At 42.1% G+C, this 16,675-nt stretch overlaps 1 protein-coding gene across 2 annotated transcripts in view; it reads left to right on the top strand.

Annotated features, from left to right (window-relative positions):
• The window catches only part of tfeb (transcription factor EB), a 136,523-nt gene that overhangs the window by 25,391 nt on the left and 94,457 nt on the right, over positions 1-16,675 (top strand). For both annotated transcript variants that reach the window (XM_014166987.2, XM_014166986.2), the window contains exon 2: positions 11,427-11,521. The gene's annotated coding sequence lies outside the window, so the exon portion shown is untranslated. The remainder of the gene's footprint in view (positions 1-11,426; positions 11,522-16,675) is intronic.

Here is a 16,675-nt window from a genome sequence, read left to right as displayed (position 1 = left end):
TCTCAGCAGAACACTTATCTTGTAGCATTAGTGACGTTGGAAACCATACCTATTTTAATACTGCCTCATATGACATGGATAAGCTTTTAGTGATATTTCTGATATAATGTCTTCTTGACATGTTTTCTGTCAGTGTTTTATCAAGGCCTAACTGTGTGTGTTTTAAATCCACCAGAACCCCCCTCCATGTTTAGTGATAAAGGTTTGATGTGTTGAGCAGATCCTAAGTTGGCATTACTGTTATAGTGACTTCCATGATGGTGCCACCAGTATTAGCAGTTTAAGATATGATGCATGCACACGGTTTGTTATTCTCTCAGTATTTACCGTAATGAAACATGGCCACCATCAGCAGCGGCAACTGATTTAGCTCCCAAAACATCTCACCTCTCTCTCGCTCTCTTTCCTCCTCTCTCTATCTGACAGGCATAGTTGCCATACTTTAAAGTGAGCAGCTCCCTGCTGGTCCCCGTGGTGTGGCGGGGAGGGGGAGAGAGAGAGAGAGAAAAGAAGGTGTGAGAGGGTGGTGGAATGGTGGGTATTCTTTTTGTGACGTCAGTAAGAGTGTGTGAGCGCCCAGACCTCGCCGACATTTCCTAATCTCCCAATTCATCTCCCAAACGCCTTTCATTCCAACTCTGCCAGCATTCCAACATTTATCCATGCCCAAAAAAATGCTGTGTTGCTGGTAACTACCTCCCCAGCCCCCACCCTGACTCGCTTCCTCTCTTACTCACGGTTGTACTCACGTATGAGCAGTGGTGGAAAAAGTATCCAATTGTCATACTTGAGTAAAAGTGAAGATGCCTTAATAGAAAATGACAAGTGAAAGTCACCCAGTAAAATACTACTTGATAAAAGTCTAAAAGTATTTGGTTTTAAATATATACTTAAGTATCAAAAGTAAAAGTATAAATAGCTTATATTAAGCAAACCAGATGGCACAATTTTATTTAAATGTTTTATTTACAGGTAGCCAGGGGCACATTCCAACACTCAGACATAATTAGAAAATGAAGCATGTGTGTTTTAATGAATCCGCCAGATCATAGGCAGTAGGGATGACCAGATATGTTCTCTTTAAGTGTGTGAATTGGACCATTTTCCTGTCCTGCTAAGTATTGAAAATGTAATGTGTACTTTTGGGTGTCAGGGAAAATGTATGGAGTAAAAGTACATACTTTTCTTTGAATGTAGTGAGTAAAAGTAGTCAAAAATATTAATATTAAAATAAAGTACAGATACCACAAACTACTTAAGTACTTTACACCACTACGTATGAGTGTCCACACAAACGGGCACACATGCACAGCTTTCCTTATCCAACCATCCCTCCGAGGCCTCTGCCTCTCTGTTCTGGCACACCTGCAACAGTGTGAAATGTGCGCTCTATTTATTGGTCTGTAAAGAATCCTGTAGAATTTAGAAGCGTGTCCGTTGTGACCATTCATTCTGTTCCTTCTATGGCCCTCTCACGAGTCTCTCTTATTGACAGCAGTGCTTCTCCCATCAGCGCAGTGGAGGGAGGAAACACAGATACACACGGCTGTTGTTAAGAAAGGCCCTCAACCCTACACAACCCCACACTGATTAACATCTCTCAACATGCACAAGTCATCTGCAGTTCCCTCTTTCTCTAAGAGGACCTGGTGAGGGCTGAATGTCAGGTTCCTGCGTGTGTGTGTTTCTTTTCTGGGCCCGACCTCCTCTCTACATGGACCATTGTCAGGAGTGCAAGGCTTTGTTGGTCAGACTTCCCTCCCACACATGAGCTCAGCGATTGGTCAACAGCAACCAGCAGGCAGCTGCTCCTCTAGCCAATCAGCAGGCGAGCCTGCCCTGACCCAAAATAACACTGAAGTCTTTATCAGGCTATTAAAGTGTGTTTGCAGTGTGTTTGCAAACAAGGCCTTGTTAACACAGATGAATGTGAGATCCATGCCTCAGTCATGTTCTGTGTCCTCACACCGCTGATGTTGATGTCTGAATATGTCCAGTGGGTTGGGATGGAAAGAGCAGAGGTGAGAGAAGAGAAACACAGCTGGCCCTTTTTTAAAGCACAACAAGCTTCCCTCTAACAAAAGCCAAACAAAATCAGCCTGCTGGATCTCTCGGTCTCTCTCACCCTACAGCAGGGGTCTGCAACCTTTTTCATGTGGAGTGCCAATTTACAATTTATCTTAGCATTTCTACCGATCTTCGTGCCAGATATGCTTTTTATGCTCACATTTCTTGGAACAGTATTATTTTTTGAAATTATAATAACGTCTTCGTATCTAAATCATTGTCATGTGATTAATCTAAATTAAAATGACCCCTTTCCCACATTTTGTCACGTTACAGCCTTATTCTAAACTTGCTTAAATATAATTTTTTCCCTCATCAATCTACACACACTACCCCATGACGAAGCGAAAACAGGTTTTTAGACATTTTTGCAAATGTATTACAAAAAAACTGAAATATCACATAAATATTCAGACCCTTTGCTATGAGACTTGACATTGAGCTCAGGTGCATCCTGTTTCCATTGCTCATCCTTGAGATGTTTCTACAATTTGATTGGACTCCACCTGTGTTAAATTCAATGGATTAGTTATGATTTGGAAAGGCACACACCTGTCTATATAAGGTCCCACAGTTGACAGTGCATGTCAGAGGGAAAACCAAACCATGAGGTCGAAGGAATTGTCCCTAGAGCTCCGAGACAGAATTTTGTAGAGGCACAGATCTGAGGAAGGGTACCAAAACACTTCTGCAGCATTGAAGTTCCCCAAGAACACAGTGGCCTCCATCATTCTTAAATGGAAGAAGTTTGGAACCACCAAGACTCATCCTAGAGCTGGCCCCCCAGCCAAACTGAGCAATCGAGAGTGAGAGAGGGCCTTGGTCAGGGAGATGACAAAGAACCCAATGGTCACTCTGACAGAGTTGGGTGCCAAAAGGCACCTAAACGACAGACCATGAAAAACATGATTCTCTAGTCTTACGAAACTAAGATTAAACTCTTTGGCCTGAGTGTCATGTCTGGAGGAAACCTGGCACTATCCCTACGGTGAAGCAAGGTGGTAGCAGAATCATGCTGTGGGGATGTTTTTCAGCCTCCGAGACTGGGAGACTAGTCAGGATCGAGGGAAAGATGAACGGAACAAAGTACAGAGGTCCTTGACGAGAACCTGCTCCAGAGCACTCAGGACCTCAGACCGGTGCAAAGGTTTTTGCTTTGTCATTATGGGGCATTGAATTGAATCAATTTTAGAATAAGGCTGTACGTAACAAAATGTGGAAAAAGTCAATGGTTCTGAATAATTTCCGAATGCACTGTACCAATGCAAGTAACTTATTACCAACAAGGTAAGAAGCGCTTACATAAAGCCAACAAATAAAAACAGTGCAGTTAGAAAATATCCTGATCAAAATAAATATCTTGCGAATCATATAGGCTATGCATGGCTTTTGGTTCATGTTCTTTCAGTTGCATTCATCTCTCTACTCCACCTGTCTATAACAAACTTGAAACATTGTATCAACTGGGTCCGGCCCGACGCTCTTGCTAGCAAAATTGTAGGAACTATTCTGGGCTCTGAGTTTCCCGTGCCAGTGAGCTCTGGACAGACACAGCTGTATATGCGATAGGGAGAAGTAATCAGGAATTTAATTACGTTTCTACTGGATCAGACATCCGAGAGCATGACATTTTTCCCTTTCATGCCAAGGCTCGGTGGTTATCATAAGGGAGAGAGCTGGAATGATTTGTCATATATTGATTGAGGAACCATTGTCATTCTCAATGGCTGTACAGTCATGGCCAAAAGTTTAGAATGACACAAATATTAATTTTCACAAAGCCTGCTGCCTCCATCTGTATGATGGCAATTTGCATATACTCCAGAATGTTATGAAGAGTGATCAGATGAATTGCAATTAAATGCAAAGTCCCTCTTTGCCATGCAAATGAAATGAATCCCAAAAAAACATTTCCACTGCATTTCAGCCCTGCCACAAAAAGACCAGCTGACATGTCAGTGATTCTCTCGTTAACACAGGTGTGAGTGTTGACGAGGACAAGGCTGGAGATCACTCTGTCATGCTGATTGAGTTCAAATAACAGACTGGAAGCTTCAAAATGAGGGTTGGAATCATTGTTCTTCCTCTGTCAACCATGGTTACCTGCAAGGAAACACGTGCCGTCATCATTGCTTTGCACAAAAAGGGCTTCACAGGCAAGGATATTGCTGCCAGTAAGATTGCACCTAAATCAACCATTTATCGGATCATCAAGAACTTCAAGGAGAGCGGTTCAATTGTTGTGAAGAAGGCTTCAGGGCGCCCAAGAAAGTCCAGCAAGAGCCAGGACCGTCTCCTGAAGTTGATTCAGCTGCGGGATCAGGGCACCACCAGTACAGAGCTTGCTCAGGAATGGCATGACACAGGACTGATGGTAGCGCTCACCTTGTCTTCTCCAGACAAGCTTTTTTCCGGATGCCCCAAACAATCGAAAAGGGGATTCTTCAGAGAAAATGACTTTACCCCAGTCCTCAGCAGTCCAATCCCTGTACCTTTTGCAGAATATCAGTCTGTCCCTGATGTTTTTCAGGCAGGTGTAAGTGCATCTGCAAGCACAGTGAGGCAAAGACTTTTGGAGGATGGCCTGGTGTCATGAAGGGCAGCAAAGAAGCCACTTCTCTCCAGGAAAAACATCAGGGAGAGACTGATATTCTGCAAACAAGACAATGAATAAATTGACAAAACTCACAAATGGAATGAAACAAACCGAAACTTGTTTCTCACGAGTGTAGCATAGTTTTTGAGCTCAGCAAACAATGTGTCAATTCGGACAATGAGAACAGTAAACGACTGTTATAATAATAGTATATTGAATGCATTAACAGAAATTACTGAACATTGTAGATTAGAAATTATGGGGATTAATGGTAAATGTACTACTCTTGATATATGTAATGGGGAATTTATAGACGCTAACAAACAATTAAGTTATGAAACAATGAATGCGCTCGATTTGACGTGAGAGAACGCATTCTGGAGAGACTCGCCTTGTGCATCTTAGCCACACTCCCCTTCTTGACTCAGTATTTTTAATAATACCCAAGACGCATTATCTTCACACATACTATAGGCCTAAGGAATACTTTAACAAATGGTGTGAAATTCAAAGCAGTAGTCATTTAGTAGCCAATTTCACTTATTTTATCAAATTGCTTGGCGTGCCAAGGCAAATACCCTTGCGTGCCAGCCTTGGCACACGTGGCTTACGTTGCCCATGCTTGCTCTACAGAGTGATGTGGCTGTGTCACCCTGGGGAAGATCCTGATTGATTGGTGAAAGACCACAATCTAAAAAGCACTGACCAACCAATCAATATGCTCAACATAAAAACAGCACTGTCCACAATGGTCCCCAGAGCCACACTGTGGAGTAAGATATAGTTTGACCATCACAATTCCAACCAATAAGCATTAGGATAAACATTTATCGTGTAACTAGAAGACAACTTGATAATACTCAAAGCAGGGAAATATTCACCAGTAACAGCCCAGAGGATTTGCAGAATTGTAAACCTTGTTTAATTGATGTTCCCTTAAGGTGTGTTGTACTGAAAAGGTCATGACCTCTCTAGAATGAACCTATGTTCAGCATGCTGTTCCTGAGACAGTCCACATATCCAGGACATGCATACAACAACGTTTTAGCCAAACCTCAAAGAATCTATTTGGATATATATTTAGTGAATGCTGCTCATTAACAAAAGTATCTTATCAGGCTAGTGGAGATAAGATTTACCACAGGATGTTCAGGAAATTCTTCCCTTCAACCAATAAGCAACTTTCCAATTTACCCTCTCACTGTGATTATCACTTACTGTGGTATTACCTTGGTTATCAGTAGTAACAGCCATAATCTAAGAGGAGTTAGCTGGCCCTGTTCTAGATCATCAAATCTGTGATGCATTGTGGGCAAATTGGGACTGAATGATTGATCTACAAATAATAATTTAAGAGTTCTTTATGATGCCAGGTGAATTGTAGATCAGTCTGTTGTGACTCACCTGCGATGCCGGCTGCAATGTCGAACAAGCCCACTGTCTTCCATACACTAACACTGAGGTTTTTGTTTTGTTGTCTTGATTTGTTTTGTCTGGTCATCTTTTTGAGTGATCACATGATCTGTGATGTTTGTAAACATGAGCCATGTGACTCAGTCAAAGGGTTGCTGTGTGTTAGTGAGTCAGAGAACCTCACACTTTTTACTACTACATGAGGAAAGGACTTTTCTCCTCTGTAGGATGAACCTGTCAGGGCCTCTATCAGAGTTTGGTACAGAGATCAAATCAGAGGGTTTGGGAAAAAGAGTCCCTGGGGGTCTATCAGACCTGGGTGTTCCACGGTGGCCATTTTGTGCCAGAGCTTCACCCCACTTGGGCTATCATAGTGGAGAGGTGCGACTGGAGAGTTAATTCCCTCTCTGGGGTTAGGCTGTTGACACTGTCACCCATCTGTCCCAGACCTGATTCAGGGAACAGGATATGATATCTTAAAGGGTCAGAATGGGAGGTATATCGAAGCTGCCCTTAACTTCTCTAGGGTATGTGGGACAGTAGCGTCCCACCTGGCCAACATCCGGTGAAATTGCAGAGCGTGAAATTCAAAAATACTCAATTCAAATATTTTACATTCTTGAAAATGTGTTATACATCAAAATAAATCTTAACTTCTTGTTAATCCAGCCGCTGTGTCAGATTTCAAAAAGGCTTTATGGCGAAAGCAAACCATGCGATTATCTGAGGACAGCGCCCCGCATACAAAAGCATGAAAATCATATTTCAACCAGGCAGGTGTGACACAAAATTCAGAAATAGCGATATAAAAAATGCCTTACCTTTGATCTTTTTCTGTTGGCACTCCAAAAGGTCCCAGTTACATCACAAATGGTCCTTTTGTTCAATAATGTCCTTCTTTATATCCATAACTCAGTTAACTGGTGCGCTTCAGTCAATAATCCACTCAGTTTCCCTCCATCAAAATGCATATAAAATGAATCCCAAACGTTACTAATAAACTTTTCCAAACAAGTCAAACAATGTTTATAATCAAACCTTAGGTATCCTAATATGCAAATAAACTATAAAATTTAAGATGGAGAATAGTATGTTCATTACCGGAGATAAATAAGAAAGAACGCGCTTTCCTCCACGCGCTTGGAAACACTACAGCCAAAATGGGACCACCTAGAAAAATTACAATTTCTGGGTCATTTTTCCAAAAACCAGCCTGACTGTTGACATCTAGTGGAAGCCCTAGGAACTGCAATCTGGGAGGACTTGGCCTTATTATTAAAATACTAGGCATTGAAAATAGTGGTAAGATTAATATTGTTTTGGGGGGGGGGGTGGTTTGTCCTCGGGGTTTCGCCTGCAATATCAGTTATGTTATACTCACAGACATTCTTTTAACAGTTTTAGAAACTTTAGAGTGTTTTCTATCCAAATCTACCAATTATATGCATATCCTAGCTTCTGAGCCTGAGTAACAGGCAGTTTTTTTGGGCACGCTTTTCATCCGGATGTCAAAATACTGCCCCCTACCCCAGAGAGGTTAAAGCTGCAATATGTAACTTTTTGGGCGACCTGACCAAATTCACATTGACAGATCTATAACTAATATTTCTTTCTCATTGAAAGCAAGCCTAAGGAGCGGTATATCTGTTCTATGTGCTCTTTCTGTGTCCCATGCTTAAATTTAGATTTTGTCTAACTTTTGGTTTTGCACACCAACTTCAAGCAGCTGAAACATTTTTTGGGGGGGGGTTATGGAAAATGTATTTATTTCACTGCGGTTTAGTTGGTATGATTCTATACACTATACTTGCTTGTTTTGTGTCACAAACTGAAATTAGGTGAACTATTGGCGGAGAGTAGTGCACCTGTAACTACTGATACAGGGTCAGATGTTAAAGGTAGACTCCGTGAGATGACATTGCAACGTACAGCACCGCAGATATTGAGATGAGTGCAATGCAAGACTTTGTTCTCACACAGAGTATCTGCGCGTGTGCACGGGTGCCTTTCACGCTGATACAACGTAGTAGCTATGGCAACAATACAGAGAAGTTTAGCCTCCTGCTTCAATGCTCTAAGGTGTTGCAGAAGTTGACCCATGTATTTGCTTTGAGTCGTGTCATCATACTGTCTACCTTTTTTAATCCACCACCCTAATGAGTTAGTATTTGGAGTAGGGTAATCTGATCCTAGATCTGATGTGAAGTTATACCTAGAGTGCAGAGGGGCACCAGCAGATGGGGCTAAACTTTTCTGAACAGATTGGGGAGAAACTCCTACCTGTGTACAGGTGGAATGTGTCTTTTGCTATCATTCCAGCTATATCAACCCCTCCTTTAATTCTTTAGACCAAGATTTCCTCCTAAAATAATTATGAGACATGTTATTTGTTGTTTTCATGGTATGAGACCTGTGACTCAGTTTATGGTTGGTCAGCTGTAGCATTTCTTAAATGGTTTGGGGAGTGTTTGGTTCTGCCTCTGCACCCATGCCTTTAGGTCTCTGCAATGTCATTCCTTAGGCTGTTATCTGATGAAAAATGCCATCATTTATTTCCAGTCTTCAGACTACATGTTTGAACAGCACTCTGTCCTGTAACAGACAACATAATGGCCTGCTACCTTCTACTGATAACCAACTGGAGATACCAAGCGCAATAAACATGTAATACCTGCTTGTCTTCAGGAGCTTGCGTAGGTGTTATCAGAGATTCTTATCGTTGTGGAAGTGTGTGTCAGTGGACAGGAGTCTGTGAGTCGAGGGCGTCAGGCCCTGACTTGTTCTCAGTCAGAGATGGAGGTGCCCTCTCTCTCTCTCTCTCTGTGTCTGTGTCTGTGTCTGTGTCTGTGTCTGTGTCTGTGTGTGTGTGTGTGTGTGTGTGTGTGTGTGTGTGTGTGTGTGTGTGTGTGTGTGTGTGTGTGTGTGTGTGTGTGTGTGAAGAGGAATGGATTTCCCAAGCATGGGAGCGGAGTTCCGTGGGAATTCTGTGTGTTTGACAGGCAGCGTCTGCCGCGGGAATCCTGACAATGAGTCCCCCATGTTTCTCCCATTGACAGCGTTCTGGTTAATGTGGAGGAATAGGAGAGGAAACATAGTTGGCTTGAGGAGGAAGGGACAGGGACTAACCATGTCCCTGTGACTATTTTTGAGTGGAGAGGCACAGTGTCACGAGCAGAGACCAGAGAGAGAGAGCGTCTATAAGAGCTCAACCAGCTTAGCAGAGCTTGTCTCTCTCTCTCTCTCTCGTTTGTGTGTATTAGAGGTGTCTGGGATACAGTAACAGACATTATGTTGCTCTGAAGATTGTCCTTCTCCCTGGTAAGGATGTGGGATCACCTGTGTCGTGATTTCCCCCCCCCCCATCTGTCTCTGTTTCCATCTCACTGTGGGATTGTCTCTGTGTGGATACGACTGGACTCTGGGATTTCCTCATGGTGCTTTGGGTCGTGAGCAAGGAATGGGCTACAATTTGTCACTGGGCCACTAGAAGGTTGTTTTGAATACATGCTTTGTGTGGTGGGTTGTTGAGTAGACTGGCTTCATTGTATAATGGGCAACTTGCCATGCAAAATGGAAGAATCATGTTTATTATTAAAGAGAACTTAGTTATGTGCATCCAAACCATTACTGTTACTTGCTTCTACCAATGGCAAAATGATCTTCTAATGCCTAATGGTGTTTTCTGTCATTTCTATAGAAATGTGGGAGTGTCCACTGGTCCTCAAGGTCTTGTTGGCTGTTGTATTTCCGAGTGAAATAGCACGGTGGTTAATTTGTATGGTAAAGGCCTTGCCTACAGGCTTAGTAAAGATAATTCAGATGTGGAACCTTGACGCCAGAGAGTTCACTCATCTGCTACTGTGACAGGTTTGAATTAGTCCCTGATTAGAGGGGAAGGCTGAACCATGATTTATGTTGACCTGAATGTGAATAGCCCTTGTTTATGATTTGTGCGGTTGATATGGTTGAGGCCAGGCAGGCAGGTTGTTTCCCTGGCCTGGTGTAACAGAGGAAGTTGTTGCTTCACTCCTGATCTCACTAGGAGTTGTGAAATCCAAGCCCATGAGGAAGGGAACCATTGTGTGTGGTTGTTTTGATGATGTAGCTCCTTTCTCTTTATCTAAGACTGACTTTGAATATGGATCGGGCTGCACCTCAGTGTAAAGTGTCTTTCTCTCCTCGTCTTTTCCACTGACATTAAGGACGTGGACAGGAGAAAGCAACATCCTGGTAACTTGCTTACATACTTAGCTCCTCCTCCTCTTCGCTCCCTGTGGAAAACAAGGTCGTAAAAAAGCATCCGCCATGCCGGGCGGTCCTCTGCTTTCAGATAACATGCTGACCATACCACTCGTGTTACGTGTGTGAGCGTTGCAAAATACATTTACACATCTTATTCAATCATTTCTTCCAAACTGCTTGAGCGCGTCAACGATCATCTGTGTAGCCAGGTGCTAAAATAGAACTTGGACTTCTATTTTTGATGCTTTGATGCTTGATGTTCCCATCTCATTGGTTTTTAGGAGCATATACCCACGTGGGTGATTTGAAAGATGAACTGAGGTCCACACTCCAGTCCAGTTGGTGGTGGTAATGCACCTTAAAGGTGGTTGCCATATAAAGTCCACAGAAGAAAAAGAAGCGTTTACTAGAAATTAACTAGGTTTCCCCTTTTATCTGTTGATTAATTGTTGGAGTAGAGAACACACTATTTTGTGTGACTAAAAATTGTCAAAATTCTACAGAGATCCCGTAAAAAAGGACTTTGTGCATGTAAAATAACAACACAATTTTTATATCCCAGGACAAATTAGCTAGCACCAGCAAGTTAGCTAGCTAAATGGCCATAAACGTTTCATGTGTTTTCAACCTGTCCCCAAATTAATACAGTTGGTTCAGAGTTCATTTTGATATTTCAACCTGCGTCTCCTGATCGCATCTGGTGTGGATGGACAAAATCAACATGCGAGCGATGGTGCAAGCACACGCGTGCCCGGTCTAGTCAACATGCAACTGCCAATGAAGGAGATGAAGCTCTCTGTCAGTGTCTGCTAGCTCACTGACATTGTTGTGAGCACATACGCAACGAAATTGATGTACTGTACGCACACACCTCCACACGGTCCTTTGCATCAATTGTTTTGGAAAGTAATTTCTATTATAAGCCTGAGTATGTGTGCTTTTGCCTCACAGTAGCCTATGATGCCAGACCACCCGACTAGAACAGTTACTTCTGCTACTGTACTGTCCTACAATATAACAAAGTACTACCTTGTTACAGCAGTGCACATCCAGGTACTACTGTAGTATCTCATTGATTTTTTTTTTTTCTCTCTGTGTCTGTCTGTAGTTTCCAGGCCTCTCCAGGGTGTCCAGAGATGTAGGGAGCAGTGTGAGGAGCTCCCCCCCCGCTCACTCTCTCAGCACCACTTTCCTTACAAAGAGGTACAGTAAGTGTGTGTGTGTCACTGTTTGTTTCTCGCTTTTTTGTCTTTGTGTTCCTCTGTGTTAGAAACTGAATTCAGAGAGGGAGTGAAGCAGGGTGTTGCAGGGCTCATTTTCAAAACGGGATGCTATGCGAATGTGACTTCCCTGGTTTAATAATGGTTAATTGCCAGTCTGGCAATTCGATGCCATTTACTTTTGGTATCTCGGATTGTTCTGGCAATTCTCACAGAGAAACTACATTGGGAGGAAGGATGTTTGATATTGTTTTTTACATTTGGCACAAAACATTTTCATGAAAGTGGACCATTTTCGGCCCAATGATCTGTGAACTGTACCTGATAGACAACATCTAGGTGTCATTATACTCCTAGTTGTGTGCTTTAAAATATGGAGTATTGCTATATTCTGAGTTTATTCATCATTGAAATTATTAATATTTCAAAAGTACACTTTTTGATGTGGTTAATTTTTAGACATATTGTTTTAAGCAATATAATCTACAAGTACATCACATTTCTAGTGGGCTCTCTACAACTTTTAAAGTTATGATCTATTTTATGAGCACCCCCAACACAGTGAATGGGAAAATGGATTCAAAGTCAACTCCCTCCACTGTTGGTTTGCTGCAATCCTAAAGGAGGGCTGTGATTGATTAATGATCTATAATGTCATTTTATATGTTTATAATTTATTCAACTTTGGCAGAGAGCCCACTATGGAAAGTTGATGTGTTTTGAAGAGTATATTGTTCCAAACAATATTTAAAAGCAGAGTACTGTTGAATAAATTAACATGAAAATGTATTTTTCAGAATCTAGACATACTCCATATTTGAGAGAACACTAAGGAGTATAATGACACCAACATCTGTATCATGTATTGTTCACAGATCATTACAGGAGGCATGTATACTGTAGGTTTTAAAAGGGTGTAAAAGGGACACTTTAATTCTAATAATAATTAAAGTGTGGGCCATGCTGTCGTGGAATCGGCCATTTGATATGTTCCTGCTTAGGTCAGCTCTATGAAGAGCTAATGGTCAGTGTTAAAGGAACTGGTGCCTGGAGTCACCTGGATTCACCTTTTCATTGTCGTAACCCCGTCCCTAACCTGTAGCTGCCCCTGTATAGAAGTAGGGAAACCCCTCAACTCTCTGTTCCCTCTCTGGACTCTCTGTGGTTGAGTCTTCTCAAACCACAGAGGTGTGTGTGTGTGTGTGTGTGTGTGTGTGTGTGTGTGTGTTTCTCATTACCTACAGTAGTCTGTGTTGGATGACACTGCATCTCATGTGACAAAAATATGATTCAGTGAAATTTCCCTCAAAATGACATATCAAGTTTCAGACTGAGAAATAATGATTTTCAAATACCTGTGAATCTGATGCATTTTGTTATTCAATCATACTGAATATCTGTTTGTTGTTAAAGCTACAGTATATAAAAACAGACCCTAGATCAGGAAAGTTGATGGACCAGGTTTAGAGTGTGTGTCAGTGTAGTTGGGGAAGTGCTGGGGGTCTGTGTCTTTTGTCATTTAGGAGAAAAGCAGTGTGTGAATTACAGGGGCCAGGGGGGGCTCAGCCCCCTCAAATGAGACATGCGCTCCCCTAAATGCAACTAAAGTCCAACTTTGGGGGGACTGAAATTTAACCACTCTCCTATTTGTTTAAAAATCGAATTTGTACTGCCACAGTGGTAAATGTGAAAATAAAAGCTTATTCCAAATTAAACGAACACCCCCACCTCTGTGTCATGGTTGAAACCAGTGACAGTTGGTTCAGGTTCTTTCAATCACATTCATGTCTGCCTGTCTGCCTCTCTCTCCATCTGTTCTGAGCTTACACTAGTGAACTTACAACATTGTATCGACTGGGTCCAGCCTGCCAGAAAACTTGTAACATTGTTTCAACTGGGCCCCTCAGTTTCCTGCGCCAATGAGTTTGGGACAGACGCAGCTGTATTTGCGTCCTGTATTTCAGACCCTTTTCAGGTGTCTGGACTTTTCTTTTTACAAAAAAGGTCTGGCCATTCGTCAGCATGACGAATCCAGTGGCCCTTTACAGTCTTACCTGTATACAGGTTGAAAATGGCAGATTTGGACACTAAGCGCCTAAATTGGATTGAAGTGTTTCCTCTGGGGGGTAAATGCTGAGTGATGGAAAGGGTGTAAATTACGAGGACTCAATGTATTTTGAAAGATGAGATTATAATAAATATCGCTTTGATGTCATACAAACAAGCCAAAAAAGTGGGAGTCCAAATGGGCACTTCACATTTTCCATATGATAAAACTCATGTAATGTAAAGTGTCAAGGTTTATGATCACTGTGTTTGACGTACAGTTAGATGACATGGCGTTATACCCTGGGTTGTCCTGAACAGAATGAGTTTGTTGTATTGTGAAGAAAATTTGCTGCGGACCACGCATCTGAATGTACTCTTGACTACATTCTATGTAGTATGCACACCAAAATGATCTGCTTCTCTGAATTGCATTGTGAACACACACACACACCTCTGTGGTTTGAGAAGACTCAACCACAGAGAGTCCAGAGAGGGAACAGAGAGTTGAGGGGTTTCCCTACTTCTATACAGGGGCAGATTTTATTTTTGTAATTTAGCTAGTCATGTTGGCAATCAAATACAATTTTATTGGTCACATACACATGGTTAGCAGATGTTATTGCGAGTGTAGCGAAATGCTTGTGCTTCTAGTTCCGACTGTGCAGCAATATCTTACATGTAATCTAACAATTCCACAACAACTTCCTAATACACACAAATCTAACTAAAGGAATGGAATAACAATATATATACATATAAATATATGGATGAGCAATGACAGTGGCATAGGCAAGATGGTATAAAATACAGTATATACAGTTGAAGTCGGAAGTTTACATACACCTTAGCCAAATACATTTAAACTCAGTTTTTCACAATTCCTGACATTTAATCAGAGTAAAAATTCCCTGTCTTAGGTCAGTTAGGATCACCACTTTATTTTAAGGATGTGAAATGTCAGAATAATAGTAGATAGAATTATTTCTTTCATCACATTCCCAGTGGGTCAAAAGTTGACATGCACTCAATTAGTATTTGGTAGCATTGCCTTCAAATTGTTTAACTTGGGTCAAACGTTTCAGGTAAAATTCCACAAGCTTCCCACAATAAGTTGGGTGAATTTTGGCCCGTTCCTCCTGACAGAGCTGGTGTAACTGAGTCAGGTTTGTAGGCCTCCTTGCTTACACACACCTTTTCAGTCCTGCCCACAAATGTTCTATAGGACTGAGGTCAGGGCTTTGTGATGGCCACTCCAATAACTTGACTCTGTTGTCCTTAAGCCATTTTGCCACAACTTTGGAAGTATGCGTGGGGTCATTGTCCATTTGCACCCTCACAACATGATGCTGCCACCCCCGTGCTTCATGGTTGGGATGGTGTTCTTCGGCTTGCAAGCGTCCTTCTTTTCCCTCCGAACATAACGATGGTCATTATGGACAAACAGTTCTATTTTTGTTTCATCAGACCAGGGGACATTTCTCCAAAAAGTACGATCTTTGTCCCCATGTGCAGTTGCAAACCGTAGTCTGGCTTTTTGTGGCGGTTTTGGAGCAGTGGCTTCTTCCTTGCTGAGCCGGCCTTTCAGGTTCTGTCGATTTTACAGGACTCGTTTTACTGTGGATATTGATACTTTTCTACCTGTTTCCTCCAGCATCTTCACATGGTCCTTTGCTGTTGTTCTGGGATTGATTTGTACTTTTCGCAACTAAGTACGTTCATCTCTAGGAAACAGAAAGCGTCTCCTTCCTGAGTGGTATGACGGCTGCGTGGTCCCATGGTGTTTATACTTGCGTACTATTGTTTGTACAGATGAGCGTGGTACCTTCAGGCATTTGGAAATTGCTTCCAAGGATGAACCAGACTTGTGGAGGTCTACCATTTTTTTTCTGAGGTCTTGGCTGATTTCTATTTATTTTCCCATGATGTGCATCTCTAATATTTTTAGGGATTTAGGTGACAAGCTGTTACGTCCCTTTCACCACACTGTCTGTGTGGGTGGACCATTTCAGTTTGTCAGTGATGTGTACGCCGAGGAACTTTAAGCTTTTCACCTTCTCCACTACTGTCCCATCGATGTGGATAGGGGGCTGCTCCCTCTGCTGTTTTCCTGAAGTCCACGATCATCTCCTTTGTTTTGTTAATGTTGAGTGAGAGGTTGTTTTGCTGACACCACACTCCGAGTGCCCTCACCACCTCTTGTCGTTGTTGGTAATCAAGCCTACTACTGTTGTACTGTCTGCAAACTTGATGATTGAGTTGGAGGCGTGCGGGGGCTGAGCACGCACCCTTGTGGGGCCCCAGTGCTGAGGATCAGCGAAGTGGAGATGTTGTTTCCTACCTTCACCACCTGGGGGCAGCCCGTCAGGAAGTCCAGGACCCAATTATACAGGGTGGGGTTGGAACAAGCTTTCAAATTATGCCCACCTGACCCAGATTTCTATTGGACTGCGTAAACAACAGTTATTGTGTAATGGCTGGGATGCAGGGCTGTGTTCAAAACAAGGAAACATGTGGTTGCTCTAGTTCCTCAATGGCACAGCTAGGAGCGCTCATAAACAGCTAGGAGCGCTCATAAAAGTGTATTGAAATGAATTGGAAATTGTGCACACAGAGGTGTGGCCACTTGGAATAACCAGTTAGACATCTCACTCAACATATTTACATTGTTTTGTCTTATGTTGCACCGATCTCAAATTTTCCAAGAATATTCCTCTTATGTTGCTAAATGTATCCAGAGTATTTTCAGATTTTGTTATCAACAAATGTGGTGAAAAGTATAGTAAATGTGAAATGCTGATAAAATCAGTCTTGTCAGGTGAACTGTTGTCCTTACGTTTAGTCTAATAATTTCCCCATCAGCTCCAAACTGTTCCCTTTTAATTGCTACCATGGTAATGCATATGCTTTCCATATTTCTTCTGTAAGAAACATTTCAATTTAGCCCTATCCATATAGGCCAATTCCCACAAGTGTACGGGGTTAATTCAGAATACAAGAGTGTAGCACTAATTACAATCGCTGAAAGTTATTTCACACAAGCACAAAGCACACATCTGGGTTTGGTGGATGCCAGGAGAATGCTACGCCT

This window comes from Salmo salar, chromosome ssa22 (genome assembly GCF_905237065.1).
Source record: "Salmo salar chromosome ssa22, Ssal_v3.1, whole genome shotgun sequence".
Lineage (NCBI taxonomy): Eukaryota > Metazoa > Chordata > Actinopteri > Salmoniformes > Salmonidae > Salmo > Salmo salar.
This window is presented reverse-complemented; position numbering and strand designations above follow the sequence as displayed.